At 39.4% G+C, this 24,316-nt stretch overlaps 1 protein-coding gene across 3 annotated transcripts in view; it reads left to right on the top strand.

The window, feature by feature from the left end:
* Positions 1 to 24,316, top strand: part of si:ch1073-145m9.1 (uncharacterized) — a 158,481-nt gene that overhangs the window by 11,782 nt on the left and 122,383 nt on the right. For 2 of the 3 annotated variants that reach the window (XM_060848115.1, XM_060848113.1), the window contains exon 2: positions 5,908 to 5,993. The gene's annotated coding sequence lies outside the window, so the exon portion shown is untranslated. Of the gene's footprint in view, positions 1 to 5,907; positions 5,998 to 24,316 lie in introns of all 3 variants that reach the window. The other variant, XM_060848114.1, reaches the window with a different exon arrangement.

Here is a 24,316-nt window from a genome sequence, read left to right as displayed (position 1 = left end):
GAATTAAAATCACAAGCACAGTAGAAATTTTCTCCTAGATGAAATATAGAACAGTTCGGAACCAGGGTACTTTAGCAGAATCAAAGAGTATGGGGCTGGAAAAGCACAGCCAGTCAGGCAGCATCCAAGAAACAGGATAGTTGACGTTTTCAGCATAAGCTCTTCAATAAGAATGAGGGGGTGGCCCAAAGGGGCTGAGAGATAAATGGGAAGGGGGTAGGCTGGGGGAGGAGGGAAGGTAACTGGGAATGTGATTGGTAAGTGACTGTGGGGGGCCAGAAATGGAAAGTTTTTGAGCCTGCCTCAACTAAACTCAATCCTTGATTATTCTAAAGCAGCAACGAGCTAATGGTCCACAATGTTTATATTCCTGGTCATAAACCATGCACAGTACTAACAACCTTGCATTAATATTCCAGGGTCCCTGCTCTCTAGCTGTTGATGCTCTAGAGATGACTCACTAATCTTAATTTTCTTTTCCAGACTCTTAAAAACAATAATACCCATATGCTACTAGATTAAAATCCGACCCTCTTAAAAATGGTATGATGGGCAGGGCAAATAGAGAATACTAGGCTCCTTGACTAACAAAGCAGTCAATAGTTATTGAGGGTAAGTGTGAATGTCGAGTTGAGACCAGAAGCAAATCAGCCATAAACATATTGAGTCACAGAGAGGATTAGAGGGACCAAATGGTCTGATTCTGATTTGTTTCTTTCTATGTTGTTTTCACACTTGTTGACAAGTTTAAGTGAATCTAGATTCACTACAAGCAGAGAACAGAACTGGATGAGTTCTTATATTTGACCATTTTAGCTATGTGGAAAATATGGATAGTTATGGGGGAAATGTGACCTTGTGGTCTCCTGGAACTTGTATGATTGTCTCCTAGAGTCAGAAAAGGATTTGCTAGTTTAACTTTGTTTATTTCTTGTGTTTTTCCTTGGAGATTGAGAGAGTGGTTAGGTTGATGTGCTTAAGTAGCATCATGACAGTTTTGGATAGGCTTAATAAACCAGCTGGTCTTTTGTTTTTGTGCTTTCATAAATATTCATCTTGTGTTTATTTGGGAATTGCCATGAAGCAGCTGAAGCTTAGCGATCCAGAAGAAGCCAGTATGTCAGTGCACACAGTGTAATTCCGTCTTTTACAAGCATCAGCTCAAGTTCATTTTTGAAGAATTTAGGTGGTCAGTTTTGAGGAGGATGCTCAAGATGAAGCTTATTCAAGGGAGTGGGGGGTTGCCCTGTGAGATTCTTTCAGGCTTTTGGGATATGACCATTTGTTTTAATCCTTGCTCCTCTGTTTGTGCCCTGTTGTTCTACTAGTATGTCTGACTCCAAGCAACCTTACTGTCCTGGGTTAATTCATCTATTTTTTTCCAAAGCTACATTACTTGCTCCAAATATTATCCCAGCTATTTGGCCAGCTCAAAATGCCAGTAGTTATCTCTTGTTGATCCAGTAGAAGAAAAGGAACCTGCTTGCTTGAGGGCTAACTTCCTCAGCTGCAAAGCCTTAGCATTGGAACTTGCATACCTGATGATAAGAAAAAGCACAGACATTATTTGCAGATTCAAATACTCAGAGATTCAGAGGCGTCCATAGTTTACTTTTATGTTTTCATGTGCATTGATGTGTTGGAACTGTAACCAATCGTGAAACATGAATATTTTGGGAACTTCTGAAGTGGAGCTCTTTTCCTCTATGGGAGAGCTCCTTTCCAAAATCAAAGTAACTCTCATAAATGGCCAAACACTTCGGGTAGAAGCCTTACACTTCAATATAAAGCAGTGAATGTTGTTCAGTTCCTTCATGTCAAAAAATTGAGTAGACCAATGCTTCACTCGCAGGGAGAAAAATCAGTTAAAATAAAAGTTTAATACATTTTTGGTGGAATAATATTTGGAACAAGTAATGTAGCTTCAGAAAAGAATAGATGAATTAACCCAGGACAGTAAGGTTGCATGGAGTCAGACATATTAATAGAACAACAGGGCACAAATAGAGGAGCAAGGATTAAAACAAATGATCATATCCCAAAAGCCTGAAAGAATCTCACAGGGTACTGAAACAACAACAGCACCCCCCCCGACTCCCTTGAACAATGCGGATCCCAGAGCAAATGGCCCCTTTCCAATGCTAAGAAGGTCAGATGTGCCATCCTACATATTAAGCCATTGTACTGGGTCAATAACAGATATGTTCCAGTAAAGAAAGATTAGGTGTACCATCAAAATAACATTGAAGACAGCTGGAAATTGGTGGAGGAACTTAGCAGGTCTGGCAGATTAAGAGTAATTGGGCTTGAAATGTTAACTCTGGTTTGTTTTCACAGATGCTAGCAGATCTTCTGAGTTTTTCCAGCATTTCTGTTTTTGTTTCAGATTTTCAGCATCGGCAGCTTTTTGTCATCAATAAAACATAACAGTAGGGTTTACCTCCTTCACCCTACCCTTTCTCTTCCCCACCCCAAGCCTTTCCTGTGTATATGTATCCTCTCGTTAAATTAATATTCAAGCATCAAAGATGGAATTTGGCCATGTTCAGATCAAGAGAATCAGGTGTGTTCGAGGTGATTGGTGCATTAAAATAATTCAATTCCTAAATTAAAAAAGTGTATAAAAATCAATGTTTTATAACAGCTCTGGAAGATCACTTTTTGCACGGGACAATTCTATCTCCCTTGCATATGCACGAATAAACACTGGTGAAGCTTTCAGATGTTGCTATTTAGTCTTTATTAGTTGAGATAAATTAAGAGGAAACCTCCTCTGTCATTCATAACTTAATTGTAGCCAGAAGCCTGTCCCATGTAAATGATATGGTGAAGGTGTATCCAACAGCAGTTTGGTGGCTGAAATAGGTATGGATGAAGTTCTGCTTCATAGCATGATAGCATATCTATGTTATCCATATACTTTCTCCTTCCCTTCAAATGAAAGATGTCAGAAAATGGGTAGAAACAGCCAGACATGAGGTCAGACAAGATGAAGCTAGCTACAAATCATGTCTAATGACTCAAAACAGGACGATCTGCAACCCAAGTGGCCATCAGCGAGATACCTTGTTTATTGCTGCCACTTGGGAATGGTTAAACTGAAAACTAATTTTGGTTCTAGAAGTTGCTGTTCAAAAGATTGAATGCTTGCATGATATGTTCACATTAAAACAGGAACCCTTAGAACAACTCAGCTTGTCTGAAAGCATCTATGGATTAGGTAATTGATTATGGCCTAATGACTATTTGGGCTCTTCAGGAAATACAAAAGCTTCTATGACGTAGTCCATCAGTGTATAGTTGAATAGTGACCCCAAGTAAACTCATCATGCAAATCAATGACCACTTCTGAAATAGATCCTCTTGTGTTTTAATTTTGCGATAAAATATCGGAGCAGAATTAGGCCATTAAACCTATTGAGTCTGCTCCGCCATTTGATCACGGCTGAAAGGTTTTTCAACCCCATTTTCCTGCCATCTCCTCATAACTTTTGATCTCATTACTAATCAAGAACCTATCTATCACTTTCTTAAAATACTCTCATTGTCTCGGCCTCTACAGCTTTCTGTGGCAATGAGTTCCACAGATTCCCTACTCCCTGGCTGAATAAATTTCTCATCTCACTTCTAAAGAGTCATGCCTTCACTCTGAGGCTGTATGCTAATGTCCAATTCTCTCCTGGAAACATTTTCTCTATGTTCACTCTATCTCGGTCTCTCTGTACTCTATAAGTTTCAATTTAAATTCAGTCATATCTGTCAGATTTATTTGACAATGAAACAAAATGTGAGCAATGGCTCCTGGGAATCTGAGGCTATCTTCTTCAATCCTGACCACTTGTAGTCTTGGGAGAAGTCGGGTTTTGACATAATGGAGCCAGTTTGGGTGCTAAGACAGATCAGCATGTCAAGCCTCTCGTAGTACAGTTCAACCAGAGTTTCTGGGATTTGTCTTGTCTGTTGCATATTCCATTATTTTGATTTCAGATAAGATGTCAAACCAAAGCAATATCTATCATTTCAAATGCAAATAGTAGATCCTACAGTTATGTTGGAAATTTTCCACCTGTTTCAGTCACCAAAGAGCTTGTAAACCATTGAGAGATCTTGTGCTGTGCAAATTTATTGGTTTATCTCATCAAACCTCAGTGCATACATTTTCAAAGCATGTGAAACTATATCTGTCAAGGGAGATAAAAGTGATACAGTGAAAAGTATACTGTGATTTTGAAGATCTAACTGCAGTGTCAATCCATTCTTCCACTGGAAAAATGCAACAAGGAAATATGTTAACATAATTTTTCAAACTACCTTTTACCAATCTGTCAATGAATTGTTTTGATATTCATTGCCAATGGGCAGAATATTCAACCAAAAGTTGTGTTGTATGGTTTTAGGATTCAGTGTATGCTTGTTTGTTATTGATTATAGAGTCCTGCAGCACAGAGATAGACCCTTTGGCCCAACTGGTTCATGCCAACCAAAATGTCCCTCCACACGAACCCCATTTCCTTTCACTTGGTCCGAATCCTTCTCATCCCTTCCTATCTATGTATTTTTCCAAATATCTTTTAAATGTTGTTAATGTACCTGCTCCAACCACTTCCATATGCATATCACTCTTTGTGTAAAAAAAGTTGCTCCTTGGGTTCTCTTTTGTTCTTTGCCCTCTAACTTTAAACTGATGCCTTCTAGTCCTTGATTCTCCAACTTTGGGAAAAAGACTGAGTGTGTTCATCCCATCCATGCTCCCACAATATTGTAAACTTTAATAAGATGCCCCCTCAGTCTCCTACACTCTAAAGAAAAGTAACTCCTAGCTTGTCCAACCTCTTGCTATTACACAGACCGTTGAGTACTCGAAACATCCTTGTAAATTTCTTCTGCACTTTTTCCAGTTCAATAACATCCTTCTTGTAGCAAGGTGATCAAAACTGAACGCAGTACTCCAAGTGCGGCTTCACCAATGTCCTGTGCAACTGCAATATAATTTTCAAACCTCTATATCAATTCCCAGACTGATGAAGGCCAATGTGTCAAAAGCCTTCTTCACTGCTCAGTCTACCTGTGATGCCACTATCAGAGAACCATGCACTTGAACTCCAGTGTCCCTCTGTTCCACTACATTCTGAAGGCCCTACTAGTCACCATGAAACTCCTGCCTTGGTATGACTTTCCAAAATGCAAGACCTCACATTTATGTATATTAAACTCCATTTGCCATTTCTTGGCCCACTTCCCCAGCTGACCAAGATCCTACTACAATTCTGATAACCTTCCTCACTGTCCACAATACTACCTATTTTAGGTGTCATCTGCAAACTTACTAATCGTGCCTTGTGCATTCTCATCCAAATTATTGATATAGATAACAAACAGCAATGGGCCTGGCACCGACTTCTGAGACATTCTACTAGTCACAGTCTGACAAGCATCCTTCCATGATTACCCTCAGCTTCCTACCATCAAGTCAATTGTGTATCCAATTTTCCAGCTCCCTTTGGATTTCATGCAATCTAACCCCTCAGAGCAGCCTATCATGTGGAACCTTATCAAAGGCCTTACTGAAATCCAAGTAGGTGGACGTACTACAGATGCTGGAGATTCGAGTCAAGATTAGAGTGGTGCTGGAAGAGTTCCTCATTCCTGATGAAGGGCTTTTGCCCGCAACATCAACTTTTCTGCTCCTTGGATGCTGCCTGGCCTGCTGTGCTTTTCCAGCACCACTGTAATCTTGACTGAAGGTCTACCACCCTGCCCTCATCATCCTTCCTGGTCACTTCATCAAGGAAGTCTAACAAATTGAGGAAAGAAATAAGGAATTAGAATATGTTTGTATTAATCCCAAGTTTCGGCATATCTTCTGCTCTGAATCATTTTCTTACATATTATCTTTTTGGTTTGAAGGTATTATGAAGAAAATATAGTATACTGCGTTGGTCTTCACAGTAGGGGACACGAATAACATGCCAGTGATTGACAAGGAGCTGAAGGTAGGTGAGGATCTGAAAACAATCATGAAAGAGGTAGTGTTGGCAAGCTAATGGTGTTAAATGTAGACAAGTCTTCTGCATCCTAAAATACTAAAAGAGATGGCGGGAGAAATAGCAGACACACTTGCAATTTTCCAAAATTCAATGGACTCTGGAGCAATTCCAGCAGATTGGAAAACAGCAAATGTGACACCACTGTTTGCACTGCTACTGGAAGTGGTTAAAGCAGGTATATTAATAAAAAGAAGGTAGATAAAAGATGGAAATTATAGACCCCTTAGCTTCCTTGATAATAGCTTGGATCTATTATCAAGGAAGAGCAAACAAGACATCCAGATAGAAATTTTCCTGTTGGGCAGACATAGCATGGGTTCATGAAAGGCAGGTCATGGTTTACTAGTCTACTGGAATTCTATGAAGACATTACAAGCACAGCGGACAACGGAGACCCAATAAATGTGGTGTATCTAAATTTCCAAAAGGCATTCGACAAGGTGCCGCACAAAAGGCTGTTGCAGAAGAAAAGATGCATGTATTAGCATGGATAGAGGACTGGTTGACTAACAAGAAGCAAAGAGTGGTGATAAATCAGTGCTCTTTTGGTTCGCGATCAGTGACTAGTGGTGTGCCTCAGAGATTAGTGTTGGGACTGCAATTATTCCCAATTTATGTAGATGATTTGGAGTTGGAGACCACGTGTAATGTGTCAAAGTTTGCAGATCACACTAAAGCATGGTAGAACAAAGTGCAGAGAAATGTGAAAATTTGCAAAAGGACATAAATAGCTTGAGTGAATGGGCAAAGGTCTGGCTGGTGGAGTACAATGTGGAGTAAATGTGAAGTCATCCATTTTGGCAGGAATAACAGTAAAAAGGACTATGATTTGAATGGTAATAAAATTCAGCTTGCTGCTGTGTAGAGGGATCTCAGTGTCCTTGTATCTGAACCACAGAATGTTGGTCTGCCAGTACAACAGGTAATTAAGAAGGCAATGACATTTTGTCCTTCATTGCTAACAGGATTGACTTTAAAAGCAGGGACGTAATGTTGCAGCTGTACAGGGTGCTGCTGAGGCCACACTTGGAGGAGTGCCTGCAGTTTTGGTCTCCTTATTTAAGAAAGGATATATTGGCACAAGAGGGGATGCAGCGGATGTTCACTAGTTTGATTCCTGAGTTGAGGGTGTTGGCTAGCGAGGAGAGACTGAGTAGGTTGGGATTATATTCATTGGAATTTAGAAGAATGAGGGGTGATCTCAAAGAAACATATAAAATTAGGAAGGGAATAGATAAGATAAGATAGAGAGAGGATGTTTCCACTGGCAGGTTAAACAAGGACAGGAGGGCATCGCCTCAAAATTAGGGGGAGCAGATTTGGGACTGAGTTGAGGAGGAACTTCTTCACCTAGAGGTTGTGAATATGTGGAATTGCATGCCCGGTGAAGTAGTTGAGGCTTCCTCATTGAATGTTTTTAAAGCAAAGATAAGTTTTGAACAGTAAAGGAGTTAAGGGTTAAAGTGAGAGGGCAGGTAAGTGAGTCCAGAAAAAGATCATCCATGATTTTACTGAATGTTGGAGCCGGCTTGAAGGTCCAGATGGCCTCCTCCAACTCCTATTTCTTATGTTCCCTAATCTTACACATGCAGTGACATGCAATTGTCTTTCTTAAAACTCAGCCTGTCTGATAATAAATCAACTGGTTGACTAAAACTTTGTTGTAAATTTCTGGTTTAAATTTCTGGAGTCTTCCTTCTTTAGGAACTTGTATGATCCAGCTAGAATTTTTTTCCTCTGTTCATAAAGACCAAAACGAAGCTTCTCAAGAATGGTTAGTCTGAATTTTCACATTAACATGTATAAATAAAAGAAGAATGTGACAATAATAGCAGTAATACAATGTTATGGATGTGTCAAATTTAAACTAAAAATCAAAAGACCCCCACAACAGGATGAAAACATCTAATTGTCAACCTGAAATGCATTTGGAAGGAAATGCTTTTTATAAAAAGAAATATGTGTAACATTCCATGCACCATTTAGAAATTTAGTATGTCCTGGCCAAGAGTTTCTCATACACCAATGTAATTCACTTGAAAATGGTCAAACCTGCACAAAAGACCAAGGAAGTTTATGTGCAAGTTCTGTTTAACATAATGGCACCATAATTTGGCTGTGACTAGTGGTGTCCGACCAGGTTCTACGTCGAGGGTTCAGCTGTTCACTGCATTTAGAAAAGATTTCAATGATTCAAGGTGTGGAGCCAAATATCCAAGTTTGCTAATGATATCAAAATAAGTGGTATCTTATGTGGTGTAAATGGAGGTACAAAAACGCAAAGAAACTTATTGATTAAATGAATGAGGAAAATTCCAAATGGATTTCAGTATGGGTGAATGTGGGATCATCCACTTTTGGACCAAAGGAGAAGCGAGAATCAGTGGAAGTGCAAAGAGATTTTGAGGTCCAAGAATATAGATTGTTGGAATGATATGGATGAGATAATGCCTTTATAGCTCGAGGATCGCTTTATTCTGACATGGAATGTGGGAGTCAACAGCAAGACCAGCAATTACTGTCTATTGCAAATTGCTGTTGAGCTGAGTGGCTTGACAGGCCATTTTGAAGTCATTCACACTGCTGTGGATCAGGAGTCACACGAGAATACAAAAGGTTAGAAGTCACTCTACAAAATTGCAGAGCCTTGGTTAGACTACACTGGGAGTACTATGTTCAGTTTCAGCTTAGGAACAATATGTTGATCTCGGACAGCTTAGATTTACTGGATCTATGCCTGGATTCCGAGAGTTAATTTATGAAGAGACATTACAGAAAGCAGGTTGTGTTTCCTGGAATTTAGAAAATTAAATGATTTTACCAAGGTCTTCAATGTATTAGGTGGAACTAAGAGAATAGATTGGGTGAAGCTATTTCTGTTATTTGGGGGGTCCAAGGCTTCAGGGCTATAGTTTAGAGCAAGGTTTTTCAGCATTGAAGCTCAGAAATGTTGTATGTGTAATTGAATAATAGGAGTTTAGAATTCTCTTCTACAAATGGAAGTTAATACTGTGTCAATTATTAATTTTATATCTATATTTGGTAGAGATAGTTAACGATTAATGTTCACTCATACAACAGTGTACGGATTTGTCATAATACAATCAAATAGCAGCACAAATTCAAAGGTCTAAATAGTTTACACATGTTCTTGTGTTCCTATATTCTGTAATTTTCAATAAAAATTGAAATTGCTGGAAAAGCTCAGCAAGTCTGGCAGCATTGTGGAGAGAAATCAGAGTTAATATTTCAGGTTGAGTGACCCTTCCTCAGGGTTCTGCTGCCAGATGCTGAGCTTTTCCAGCAATTTCAATTTTTATTGAAAATTACACATGTTCTTGTGTTCCTATATTCTGTAATTTTCAATAAAAATTGAAATTGCTGGAAAAGCTCAGCAAGTCTGGCAGCATTGTGGAGAGAAATCAGAGTTAATATTTCAGGTTGAGTGACCCTTCCTCAGGGTTCTGCTGCCAGATGCTGAGCTTTTCCAGCAATTTCAATTTTTATTGAAAATTACACATGTTCTTGTGTTCCTATATTCTGTAATTTTCAATAAAAATTGAAATTGCTGGAAAAGCTCAGCAAGTCTGGCAGCATTGTGGAGAGAAATCAGAGTTAATATTTCAGGTTGAGTGACCCTTCCTCAGGGTTCTGCTGCCAGATGCTGAGCTTTTCCAGCAATTTTTATTTTTGTTTCTGATTTACAGCATCTGCAGTTCTTTCAGTTTCTGTGACTTTTAATGATTTGTAGGTACCGGTGTTGGACTGAGGTGTGCAAAGTTAAAAATCATACGTCAGGTTATAGTCCAACAGGTTTATTTGGAAGCACGAATTTTCAGAGCGCTGCTCCTTCACCACGTGGTTGCGGAGTATAAGATCATAAGACACAAAATTTATCGCAAAAGTTTACAGTGTGATGCAACTGAGATGATATATTGTAAAACACTTGGATTGTTTATCAAGTCTCTCATCTTTTAGAATGACTATGTTGGTTTCAAGGTTAAAAATCACACAATACCAGGTTGTAATCCAATAGGTTTAATTGGAAGCACTAGCTTTTGGAGCAGTACTCCGAAAGCTAGTGCTTCCAATTAAACCTGTTGGACTATAATCTGGTGTTGTATGATGTTTAACTTTGTACACCCCAGTCCAAATCTGGCATGTCCAAATTATGTTGGTCTCAGTTCTTCTCTCTCACTCACACACACACACACATTCAGACAAACATATAACATTAGATTCCACGGTGTGGAAACAGGCCCTTCAGCCCAACAAGTCCACACCGACCCGGCGAAGCACAACCCACCCATACCCCTACATTTACCCCATACCTAACACTGCGGGCAATTTAGCATGGCCAATTCACCTGACCCGCACATCTTTGGACTGTGGGAGGAAACCGGAGCACCCGGAGGAAACCCATGCAGACACGGGGAGAACGTGCAAACTCCACACAGTCAGTCGCCTGAGTCAGAAATTGAACCCGGGTCTCAGGCGCTGTGAGGCAGCAGTGCTAACCACTGTGCCACCGTGCCGCCCATAAGTTTGTGGGGTGAATTTATACTTGCAGAAACACATTTTATTTTGCTCAAAATCTGCACGAATCCATGTAAGATTCTGTAAATCCCTTTTTTAAGAACTTGAATTAGTCTGAACATTGGGTCACAGACACTTTACACCTTCAGTGCATGATTTGAGCTGATATTGCACCAATTGTTAAAGTTCGCTAGAGAATGTAACTTTAAAAATGTTCTGAGATTTACATATGAAAGAACTGAAACCAACATGGGCAAGACAGCTCTATTAATTGTTCAAAAGTTATAACATGAAATATTATGAGGTTATTGTGACACAACCCAACCAATGTTCCCCCCTTTTATGGTTCCAGACAAGATATCCCAACCTGTTCAGCTTCTGCATAAGGAAGGGTGAACTGACTCCCCCTCTTTATTCACCCACCTACTCAACTGGTCACAACAATATTAATTTTAAAATGGATTCCTTTCCTTTTAAATACTTTTTTCCCAGACCTAAATGAACTTGAGGTAAATGATTTAACCACGCTTCCTTGCATTAACAAAGAGTGAGCTCATTAATTACCAAATGTGAGGAAAAATTAGTAATGAAACACACATATGCATGCTTTTGAAATAAGATAGGAGTCCAGAGAAATAAAAGTTTTAAAAAAAGAGTCTCTGAATTGTTCATAAATTGCAAATGGCTGAACATTGTGACCGTTGCAGTGGAAGTTCCCGGTATCTTTGGCATTAATAGTCAAACAGTCACTTTCGTAGTTTTGCAGGTTGCTTGAGATTTTGATGTTCTGATTCCTTTTCTCCTCAATTGAATTCCAGTTTTCAGGGTGAGAGAGCCCTTTGTGAGTTTTCTTTTCTTTCTCTGGCTTGCCAGTGGCTGAATTCTAATACTCATTAATGAGAGAGTTCCTTTATCTGCAAGATGTTGGGCAGTTTTTCAACTGTGACCTTCACTGCATAGTAACACTGAAACTCAGGCTCGTACGCATGGGTGCCTTAACCCACTGGCGGATATGAGAACCTCAGTTACACTAGCACAGTCTAGCAGAGTTGAAACTGGCTTTTTTTAACAATGTCCTTCTTTATTTTTCAAATGAAGAAATACCAGATGTATCAGCAGTTTGGGCCAAAATGAGTTTTTTTTTATTATATTTGTACTTGCGCATTTATGATCCTGTCCATTTTGACTCATTCCTTCCCCCATTGAAAGGTTGATGTTTGTTGCATCTTTGAGTGTTACATTCTGTGGATATCTCTTTCCAGAACACCATTTCGTTTACAACTCCACCCATTTACTGCATATTCCCTCTTTTAAATGTCATAGTTTGGAACTGCAAGTTGAAAATGTCCATTTGACTTCAAGATTCTGACCTGTGGTCACATTGCCATATATCATTGGGAGAGTTAATTGGTGCTGAAAGCCTTATTTCAGCTTAAAGATTTTCTCTTTTTTTCCCCTGTTTGTATACATTGGATTTTGTTCACAATATTTTCTGTACTTATTGTGTAAATTGTTACCAAGCTAGCTTGAAAAGATGTTTTAGGGCTATAGTTGTCCAACTGGGGTCTGTGGATCCCTAGGGGTTTGTAGTCATTTCAGGGGAATCTGAAGAATAATGTGAATATGCTGATCAGAGTTGGGTAGAATAAGGCAAGCATCAAATATGGATCAAACATTAAAACACGTTTTTGCATGCAGCTCTTTTATATTTTTAATATCATATACTATTATATGAACTGGGATTGGAGGGGGTATTCTGTCCTTCCTGACCTATTTGAAAGAGGGTCCTTCAACCCAAAAACGTTGAAGATCACAAGGGCAATAACAATCTTCAAGAAATGCATTCTTCCACTCACTTTAAGAAATAGGAAATAAGCAATTCCAGATATCTTGGTAACATGGTAAATTCTGCTACATTGTGCAAGCCCTTATCCTGCTTAACCATGCATGGATTTAAATGTGTCTTCAGGCTATATAGCTACTGTGGAAGTTTAAATCACTTCTTATCCTCCTGTGGTCAAGTAAGGATGTAAGAGATTGATTGCACGATTTAGTCCTATAGCTTGAAACAGCAGTATTAGAAGCTAATAGATACAAAAATATGCTCTTTTAACATATGTATGCAGTAACAATGTATGCAGTAACATACATTGAAGCTTTCAAGGAGGTGCCAATTTCATTTTCTGATTAAAAATAAGAATTAGTGTTCTTCATTTGGTCATTAGAAAAAAATAATATGATGAAATTGGTAAAAAAAACAAAGGAAATTGCATAAAATCTCTACCTTTATGGAAATTATAAAGGTTTATTTGCATTGATAACTAGACTTGGAATGACTCTCTTGGCACAGTGATAATGTCCCTACATCTTGACCATGAAGCTTGGTTTCAAGCCCTACTGCTCCATATGTGTGTAATAATATCTGAGCAGGTTGATTTGAAAATGTCAGAACTAGACTTTGAAGTATCTTGTGGTTCAGTAGTAGTGTCCCAGTCTTTGATAAAGAAGGCCTAGGTTCAAGACTCACCTGCTCCAGGGGTTTAAAGTGACATCTGTGAACAAGGTGATTAGAAAATATCATCCAATACCACTTTGGTGCTGCAGTGGTAGTATTCCTACCTCTCACCTGGAAAGCCTACAAATCCTACCTATTCCAGAGGTGTGTCACAACATTGTCTGAACAGATTGATTTTAAAAAGTGCAGTGACAAACTATGTTTCACTTATCAAATAAACACATTTAAATTTATTCACTTAAAGTTTATCTAAATATTCAATACACTAAAATGAACAGAATTTTATTACCATTGAAATATAATCTAAGTCAATTATAGATTTTATTAAATGTACTTATTTTTTAAATCCAGTAAAACAGTTGGAACAGGAACTTATTAAAGCAACACATGAAATGATAATTGGGAATTGTTTAGTGACTTAAAGGAGACAATTCATCTTTCTGACTGTAAATATTTTTGCCACATTTTATTTAAAATTGTCATGTACATATTAAAATAAAACCTTTGGATTGTGGCATGAAAAATGTCTAATCTGCACTGTGCTATTTCTGTCATTTGTGCAAAGTTATGAAGTAATTATGGAGAGCAGACTTGGTTTGCATTATCAAAGCAGTGGTAACTGTGACCATTTTCAGTAACTGTTTACCTTCTAACTTGGCTATTTTTACTTGTGAGTACTGAAACAAATTAAACTTGGGTGACAAGGTCAAGGATAATCTCAAAATTTACTTACACAGTGAATGTGAAATGCATTAATACACTAATTTGTAGTATAATTTAAGCTGTTATAGAAACATACATTTACAATAAATTAGGTATAATTGAAGTTTAACAATTAAAGATTTGCTACATTAATAATAGCTGAGATTTTTAAATATTGATTCCTTATCAGATTGCTTAGTGTACATTGAACCTGATTACAGTTACCTGGAGAAGGGTGGTACAAGAATCATAAACAATTGAATGTTTTATCAATTTTTTAAATCTTTGTTTCTCCATTAAGAAGGGTATATTCATTCAGTTATGAGTTTTAAAATAAGTATACAGAACCATAGTGTTGATTACGTCCCACACCGAAATTCCTTCTAAATTGATCTGAAGGTGGGTAAATCACCTGGACCAAATGGACTACACCACAGTGTTCTAAGGGAGATTGTTGAAGAGATAAAAGAGGCATTAGTGGTGATCTTTCAGGAATCACTCAAGTCAGGGAGGGTCCCACCAGAGTGGAAAACCGCTAATGTGACACCCCTGTTTAAAAAGGGAGTAAGACAAAAGATGGAAAATTACAAACTGATTAGTCTAACCTCTGTTGTGGCTCAAATTTTGGAGTCCGTTGCGAAGAATGAGATTCCTGAATACTTGGAAATGTATGGTAAAATAGGGCAAAATCAGCATGGTTTTATCAAGGTGAGGTCATGAGAATTCTGAGGAAGTAATGAGCAGGTTAGATCAAGGAGAGCCAATTGATGTTATCTGCCTGGACTACAAGAAGATCTTTGACAAGGTGCCACACAGGAGGCTGCTGGTAAGATAAGGGTCCTAGGTATTAGAGGAAAGGTGCTAGAATGGCTGGCAGAAAACAGAGAGTGGGAATAAAAGGGTCTCTGTCAGGATAGCAGTGGAGTTCCGCAATAGTAAGTGTTGGGACCCCAACTTTTCATTTAATATGTTTATGATTTAGATAAAGGAACTGAGGGCATTCTGGTTAAGTTTACAGATGATAAAAAGGTAGGTAATGGGATAGGTGGTATTGATGAGGCGGGGAGGCTGCAGAACATTTTGAACAGGTTAGAAGAGTGGGCAGAGAATTGGCAGATGGAGTACAACGAGTGAAAGTGTGAGGTCATGCACTTCGATAAGGCAAATAGAAACATGGCCTATTTCCTAAATGGTGAGAAAATCCACATGTCTGAAGTGCAAAGAGACTTGGGAGTTCTAGTCCAGGATTCTCTCGAGATAAACTTGCAGGTGGATGAAATAGTTGGGAAAGCAAATGCAACATTGGCATTTATTTTGAGAGGACTTGAAGGTAAAAGCAGGGATGTATTTCTGAGGCACTATAAGGCTCTGGTCAGACCATGTTTGGTGTATTGTGCACAGTTTTGGGCCACCATATCGCAGGAAGGATGTACTGGCCCTGGACCATGTTCAGAGGAGGTTCACGAGAATGGTCCCAGAAATGCAAAGCTTAACATATGAGGAATGTTTGAGGCCTCTGGGTTTATACTCAGTGGAGTTTCGATGGATGAGGGGGGATCTAATTGAAGCATACAGAATACTGAATGGCCTGGACAGAGTAGATGTTGGGAAGGTGTTTCCATTCCTAGTCTCCTAGGAGAGACTAGGAACCAAGGGCACAGCCTTTGGGTAAAGGGATGAGCTTTTAGAATGGAGATAAAGAGAAACTTCTTCAGCCACGAGTGGTGAATCTATGGAATTCATTGCCACAGAAGACTGTAGAGGCCAGGTCATTGAGTCTATTTAAGACTGAGATAGATTCTTGATTATCAAGTGGATCAAGGGTTACAGGGAGAATTAGGAGGACAGGATTGAGAAATGTATCAGCCATGATTGAATAGTGGAGCAGACCTGATGGGCTGAATATCCTAATTTCAGCTTCTATGTCTGATAGTGTTATGGATGGAAAAAAAAGTACAGACAAGATAAACATAATTCTGAAAATCAAAATTCCATATTCGAAGAATGGGTTAAATTGTCTCAATTGAATTTTAGCACTGATGTCTTGGCTCTAAAGCAATGCTTATTCTTCATAAATGATCTGGCAGACATTTGTCCTTTCTTGTTAGAATTCTTTCTTTCAAGCTTTTTTGATTTTTCTGTCTGTTTTCCTACATGGAGAAAGAGAGAGATGTGAGCTTTCAGTACACAGACTCTGAAGGTTTTCTGTCTGTTGTCCTGGCACTTGTAACCTTTTTAGCACTTTAATTTCTCAGTGCTGCTCAGTCTCAAATTCTCCCTTCATTGCTTCAAGTACAACATTGTCTGATGCAGGCAAAATTGTGTAATACTTGATTTTCAAATTGCAAAACTTTCCCAATATTTTACCTATGTAGCAATCAAACTTCCATTTCTGTTTATAATCCCAAAAAAGACAAATATGCAACTGCTTATGCTGTGGTGGATTTTGTTACCGATATCAAATTGTGAGTGAAGTCTCCAGAGCAGATTGCTGACTATGAAATTAGTCTGAAGTCTCCTTTGGAAAATTATAAAAAAGTATTTATTTTTTCACCTTTATAGTTTCAAAGCACTAACCAGGCAGGCAAACCCTCAAGGAAAAGATGACTAATTGTAATAATGTCAGTACTGTGTTGGAGAGCTGTTCTTCCTTGTTGTTAATGAGACTAGGTTTCTGATTCTATATTCATGAATTTAATTTGAATTGTTCTGCATGATGTGTTCGAATTTCGTCTTATGCGTCCTGACCGAACAATCTGACTTTGATATATTCTCGTCCAGTAAGCATTGCTACTTCCCGCTGATGTAACAGAAAGGTAAATCTGGTAAGGGGGACGAATTTGGAATGCAATGTGGGTATCCCAATGTTGGACTTGAACCAAAACGCAAATTAAGATTGGATAAAATTCCTATGCAGGAAAGCTGATCAGCCCAAAGACGTGCATGTGCACAAATGACCAATTTGTGGACACAATCTGTCCAGAAGTTTCGCCGTTTAATTTAGGATTGCCACCTCTTTTAAGCTAGTAGAAAATCACAGTTAGTTATCCGCTGGACTTGTGAAATCCAAGTTTTGATTGAGTGCACAAGCTTTAAAAGAATCAATTACAGAAATATATTCTCAGCAGGTAAGACAACTGGTTTTTAGTAGTTGCAAGCAGTCCTTCTTTCACAGATACATAGGCTGAATATTGGCATTCTTATGTTGATCTTTATAGTAGGAACATAAAATTCAAAATAACAAGGAAACTCTGAGTACTGCTATATTAGAGGCTGCGAATACCTTCAAATTTTACAGTCCTGAGTCACTGCCAAATTGCCAGGATCCCACTTTGGTAATACTGGAGAACCTGAATCTTCATTATAATCTAACTTGATGGATCAAAGTTGAAAAATGACGTGCTGGGAAAACACAGCAGGCCAGGTAGCATCCAAGGAGCAGGAGAATTGACGTTTCGGGCATAAGCCCTTCTTCAGGATGGATCAAAATCTTGTTAAGAAACGAAAAGAATGCATGAAAGAACCAAGGTAAATAAATAAGCCACAAACTTCCCATGTTGAAGTGCAAATAAAATTATTATACAAACTTGAACTGAACAAACATACACTATGTTGTGGTTCTGCTCGCCGAGCTGGAAGTTTTTGCTGCAAACGTTTCGTTCCCTGGCTAGGGAACATCATCAGTGCTGTTGGAGCCTTGTGTGAAGCGCTGCTTTGATGTTTCTTCCGGTATTTATATTGGTTTGTTCTTGCCGCTTCCGGGTGTCAGTTTCAGCTGCAGTGATTTGTATATGGGGTCCAGGTCAATGTGTCTGTTGATGGAGTTTGGGGATGAATGCCATGCTTCTAGGAATTCTCTGGCTGTTCTCTGTCTGGCTTGTCCTATGATAGTGGTGTTTTCCCAGTCAAATTCATGTTGCTGATTGTCTGAGTGTATGGCTACTAGAGATAGCTGGTCGTGTCGTTTTGTGGCTAGCTGATGTTCATGGATGCGGATTGTTAGCTGTCTTCCTGTTTGTCCTATATAGTGTTTTGTGCAGTCCTTGCATGGTATTTTGTAAACTACTGACTGCCAGATGACTGCGACCCTTAGGACTCATAATAGCACACAAGCCAACATCCACGCTCAGACAACAACTCACTAGAACAAAGGACCCAATACCCAGCATGAGCCAAACTAACGTAGTTTACAAAATACCATGCAAGGACTGCACAAAACACTATATAGGACAAACAGGAAGACAGCTAACAATCCGCATCCATGAACATCAGCTAGCCACAAAACGACACGACCAGCTATCTCTAGTAGCCATACACTCAGACAACCAGCAACATGAATTTGACTGGGAAAACACCACTATCATAGGACAAGCCAGACAGAGAACAGCCAGAGAATTCCTAGAAGCATGGCATTCATCCCCAAACTCCATCAACAGACACATCGACCTGGACCCCACATACAAATCACTGCAGCTGAAACTGACACCCGGAAGCGGCAAGAACAAACCAATATAAATACCGGAAGAAACATCAAAGCAGCGCTTCACACGAGGCTCCAACAGCACTGATGATGTTCCCTAGCCAGGGAACGAAACGTTTGCAGCAAAAACGTCCAGCTCAGCGAGCAGAACCACAACAACGGATACCCGAGCTACAAATCTTCAATCAGATTTTAAACATACACTATGATGACTAAATAGTTTTATGTTGGTCATATAAGGTATTGATTCTGAACAAATAATTTGCATACACATTTGGTGCTAACATTCAAGATTAAAATTACATACATACAAGATAACAGGCACTCCATACAACGTACTTGAAATAGACACAATCAAGATGTTTCCTTTTCATATAATAGCAACACTATGGTCACTAAATCACATGAAGGCTTTGTTCTTTTGTAACAGATTATAATTTTTCACTTTCAAGGATCCTGCTTCAGAACTCCAGATTTACATAGAGCCTGGGCAAACCATATGAGCAATTGTGCAGATTAGTTCATGACATGTGTACAAGATTTTCTTTCAGACTAGTACATTGAAAAACCAGTCCAAGAACAGGCTGTTCTGGAATTGGTATTGTGCAATGAAAAGTGGTGAATTAATAATCTTGTGTTGGTCCTTTAGAGAAGAGAGACCATAACATGATAGAGTTCTTCATTGTTAATTTCACTTTTATTCCTAATCAGAAACTAGGATCCTAAATTTAAACAAAGGAAACTATGGAAGTATGAAAGGTGAATCAGCTCTGTTAGATTGCATAAGTTCTGAAAAGGCATGATAATGAATTATGAATAGCTGATATTTAAGAAATTAGTTCACGTTTTGTTTTCTGGTGTAAAAACATGTCTAGAAAATAGCTAACAAAAGAAATTAAGTTTAGTATGAGATCCAGTGAGAAGTCACATATAATTGCGAGAAAAAAAATCTAAGAATTCAAAAAAGGGGGAAAAATAAGAGTCTATGAATACATGAGGAACATGAAGGTGAAGGTAAAAGCTTCTACAAGTATATAAAAGAAAAAATATTATTGAAGTCAAATATAAGGCCTTTTCCATCCCAAATGTGAGAAATGTTACTGGTAGCCCAGCAGTTAACTAATTTTCTTCATGGAAGAACACACTTTCCCAGAAATGATGGGGAACCAAGCAAGTATGGAAAGGAGGAATTGAAGAAAATTAGCTTCAGTTTAAATAAAAATGCTGGAGGAATTTGTGTATCTGAATGCTTCCGGGCCTTAGAATCTAATTCCCAAGGTACTAAAGAGGTGGCCATGGAATTAATAGATTGCCATCTTCCAAACTTCTGTAGATTTTGGAGCAGCTTGATTTTAGGTGGCTCCAAAAAGTCTTTAACTTGTTTTTATGGTGGAACGAAGTGCTGGTGATGACCAGCCGGTGTTCCATATACTTGGGGAACATCCCATTAGTGTTGAAAATTCCCAATTCCTTTCTTTTCACTTGTTCCTTTCCAGATCCTTTCCAATCCTGGCATTCAAGTCTCGATGGATGATAATTTTTATCTTCCTTAGGCATGTTGGTAAGTATGATGGCCAGGGTAGAGAAGAAGCTTTTTTTTGGATTCATCTGTTGCATCAAGAGTTGGAGCATATGCACTCACAATCATTGCCTGTCTGTTTGTGACTAACAGGGCATTCTGAGAGTCAGTTTACAAGTTCATTCTTGATAGCAAATCCAGTTCCATGCATCCAATGTTGATCTTTGTGTTTTCCTCTCTGGAAGAAAATCTAACCACTGCCTTCTTCCTTGAGCTGCCCTTTGCCTGTTTTTCAAGTCTTCCGCAAAGTGAAATGCCCGAGTTCATGGGTAACAAGACTAATTCTTTGTTCCGGATACTTGTTTTACTCATTGTCAATGAGGGTTCATACATTGCAGGTTCTGAGATTGTGTGTTTCACTTTGGTTTTTCGGACTTTAGGTCGAAGAATCTGATGGATTTGGTTTTCCAGCCAGGTTGGTGACCGAACAGACCATGTTTCAGGCACGTTTTCTAGCCCCTTCCCTGGTGCGGTGAGCAGAGTGGATCCTGTTCAGTTGTGTAGAAAGTTGCCAACTGCTCTCCTGCTCCTATTCCAAGATTGAAATAGCAGAGTAAAATTCCACTGCCTGTGTGCCAATTTGAAGCCAGGGATCTCTCAATCTTGTTGCCACTTTGTCTCACCAATCACCAGAGGGCTTATGTGGTTTGTGTGGGAGTGTTTGACTTCCTCTAGGCAGACGGCGCATGTGGGGATCTTTGAACATCAGCAGACACATGGTCCTTGACAGAAGGTAGATCCAGTCACAGTGCAGGGGAAAATTTGACAACTGGGATCTCCTGACTACTTCAGCCTTCAACCATCATCGCAGCCACTGATAAAATGAGTATCTTCTGCCTGGATTGCCATTAAAGTCTCAATTTGGATTGCGCTTCGTCTCACTGCTCCCCTCCAACCTGATGGGTGACCCTGCTAGGAGTTGAGAACTCCTGACAGCATCACTCTTGGGATTAACAGAACATTCAAGCCTCTCCACCATAATAAGGTGGCAATCCACAGAAAAGCCATGGACAATTAGTGCAAATCATCTCCACAATCTGAAAAAATTCCATCAACTGCTGTCCTCTGTTTCCTGTCAATCAGCGAACTCTGTATCCATTCTACCACTTTCCCAATAATTCCATAGTCTTCCATTCATAACAAGCTTCCTGTGTCATACTTTGTTAATAACAGTATAAATCAGTCTGGGCAATCAGGTCTTCAATTAGACAAGGACTCTTCCATTGTGGCTACAATGAAGAAGCAATTAAAGTGAATATGTCCCAGTGGCATTGTGTACTCTGTGGTCGTGCTACCAAAGCAACATACTTGGCCTCAAACTGGTGTATAATAAGGATAGCACCCTTTTGAAAGGCAGAGAAAACATCAGCCTCTGATGGTGAGAACACTTCAAAGAACCCCTAAACTATAATACGATCATAGCCAAGGTCATGTTTGAGTAAATTCCCCAACTCCCCATCAAGGAGATCTTGTACTCCAATCTAGTGTGGCAAAGGTTGAAGCTCCCACTGAATACATGAAGAATGGAGAAGGTGCAGGAGCAGAGATGATTCAAATAGAGATTTTCCAACTTGGAGGAGCAGAGCCATCATCACTATCAATTGTTGCTGTAAATCTGGGACAAAGAAAATATCCCTGCTGATCACATGGATGCTACACAGAGTGGACTACAGGAATTACCAAGGAAATCCCTACTGTTCATTACCTAAAAAATCATCACTCAAATCCTCGCAAGGCACCTTCACCCAATCTCAAAGGAAATCCTCCCAGAAAGTCAGTGTGGCTTCTAACCAAACTGTGGAACTATGAACATGATTGTCACTGCTTCGCAACTCCAAGAGAAAAGTCAGGAATAACACCAATCACTCAACATAGCCTTCATTGACCTGACCAAAGCTTTTGACTCAGTCCATCAGGGAGTGCTATGGCAGATCCTGACAAAGGCCTATCCAATGAAATTCATCAACATCCTCTGTCTCCTCCATGATAAGATGTTGGTGACAGTCTTCAGTGCAGTAATGACAGAATTCTTTGAGGTCAAGCAGGGATATGTCATTGTCCCCACTCTTTTCTCCATCTTCATTGCCACTATTCTTCATCTTGCCAGGATTAAACTTCCTGGTAGTGTGTACATTGTCAACAGAATGGACAGAAAAGTTTTCAATCTCAACTGGTTGAAATCCAAGAAGAAAATGACACTGACCTTGCTTGTGGCATGTGGAACTTCAGTATGTGAATGACAATGGTATTATGCTCTCTCGAAACAGAAACTTCAAACCTCACTTAATGCCTTTGCAGAAGCATCATGAAGAATTGGTTCCATCCTCAACCTCCAGAAGATTTGAATCTTCTACCAGTCCAACCCAGATCAGGTTTCGGTCTATCCCTCCATTAAGGTCAATGATGATATATTGAACAAACCTAGAATGCTGTTACATCCTTCATCTTTTAGAATAGGTTGCAGGTTTTGGTTCATTAATATTGTAAATCCCTGATAGACTGGATGTAAAAGTTGAAGTTCTAAATTGGAGAAAGGCCAGTTTTGACGGTATTAGACAAGAACTTTCAGAAACCAATTGGCGGCCAATGCTTGCAAGTAAACGGCCAGCCTTTAAAATGGGAAGCCTTCAAAAATGTGATAACGAGAGTCCAGAGGTAGTATATTCCTGTTAGGGTGAAAGGAAAGGCTGTTACGTGTATGGAATTGAGGTTTTGTTTAAGAAAAAGAAGGAAACATATGTCAGGTATTGACAGCAGAGATTGAGTGAAGACTTAGAGAGTATAAAGGCAGTAGGAGTGTACTTAAGAGGAAAATCAGGGGGGCAAAAACAGGACATGAGATAGCTTTACAGAGGATAGGGTTACAGAGAATCCAAAGGGATTTTATACAAACAGTGAGGACATAAGGGTAACTAAGGATAGAATAGGGCCCCTCGAAGATCAGCAAGGCAGTCTATGTGTGGAGCTGCAGGTAGATGGGGAGATACTAAACAAGTATTTTGCAACAGTGTTTACCGTGGAGTAGGACATGGAAAATATAGAATGTGGGGAAATAGATGTTGACATCTTGAAAACTGTCCATATTACAGAGAGGAGGTGCTGGATGTCTTGAAATGCATAAAAGTGGATAAATCCGCAGGACCTGATCAGGGAAGCTCGGGAAATGATTGCTGGCCACTTGCTGAGATATTTGTATCATCAAAAGTCTCAGGTAAGGTGCCGGAAGACTGGAGGTTAGATAACGTGGTGCCGCTATTTAAGAAAGGTAGTAAGGACCGGTGAGCCTGACATCGGTGGTGGGCATGTTGTTGGAGGGAATCCTGAGGGACAGGATTTACATGTATTTGGAAAGGCAAGGACTGATTAGGGATAGTCAACATGGCTTTGTGCATGGGAAATCATGTCTCACAAACTTGATTGAGTTTTTTGAAGAAGTAATAAAGAGGATTGATGAGGGCAGAGTGGTAGACATGATCTATGTGGACTTTAGTCCGGCGTTTGACAAGGTTCCTCATGGTAGACTGGTTAGCAAGGTTAGATCTCATGGAATACAGGGAGAACTAGCCATTTGGATACAGAACTGGCTTGAAGTAGTAGACAAAGGGTGGTGGTGGAAGGTTGCTTTTCATACTGGAGGCCTATGACCAGTGGTGTGCCACAGGGATCAATACTGGGTCTACTGCTTTTCTCATTTATATAAATGACTTGGATGTGAACATAGCAGGTATAGTTAGTAAGTTTGCAGATGACACCAAAATTTGGAGGTGTTCCGGTCAACAATGAAGGTTTCCTCGAAGTATAATGGGATCTTGATCAGATGGGCCAATGGGCTGAGGAGTGGCAGATGGAGTTTAATTTAGATAAATTAGAGGTGCTGCATTTTAGATCTCTCAAACCTCACTATACTATACATTGTCACAGACACAAGCACACATACACAGACACTGTTACATATTCACGCACTCACACGAACCATCTCTCATATACACACACACACACACACACACACCCACCCTACACTCGCACCCACCTTCTCACAGGAAAACTCCGTCACTGACACACTCTACCAAGCACGCACACATACAAACACATACTCTCTCACATGCACTCACACTCGCACGTACACATACACACATTCTCACACTCTTTCTCATGCACACACACGTAAGTTTATGGGGTGATTTTGCACTTGCAGAATTGTATTTGCAGATACATTCAGCATACAGTCTGCAGGCAGTCAATCTATATAACATTTTATAAATTCCTATTTTGGAAATAGAACCAGTCTGGTTCAAGATTGGGGTACAGACTCTAACCTCACACCTTTAATGCATTGTCTGAGCTGAGATGTCACTTTAATTATAAAACCTCAAGTTATCTCAAGAATGTGACTTAAAAGAAGTTCTGGGATTTATATATTAATGAACTGAAACCTGAGACCCATTCTAAAAGATGAA

This window comes from Hemiscyllium ocellatum, chromosome 31 (genome assembly GCF_020745735.1).
Source record: "Hemiscyllium ocellatum isolate sHemOce1 chromosome 31, sHemOce1.pat.X.cur, whole genome shotgun sequence".
NCBI lineage: Eukaryota > Metazoa > Chordata > Chondrichthyes > Orectolobiformes > Hemiscylliidae > Hemiscyllium > Hemiscyllium ocellatum.
This window is presented reverse-complemented; position numbering and strand designations above follow the sequence as displayed.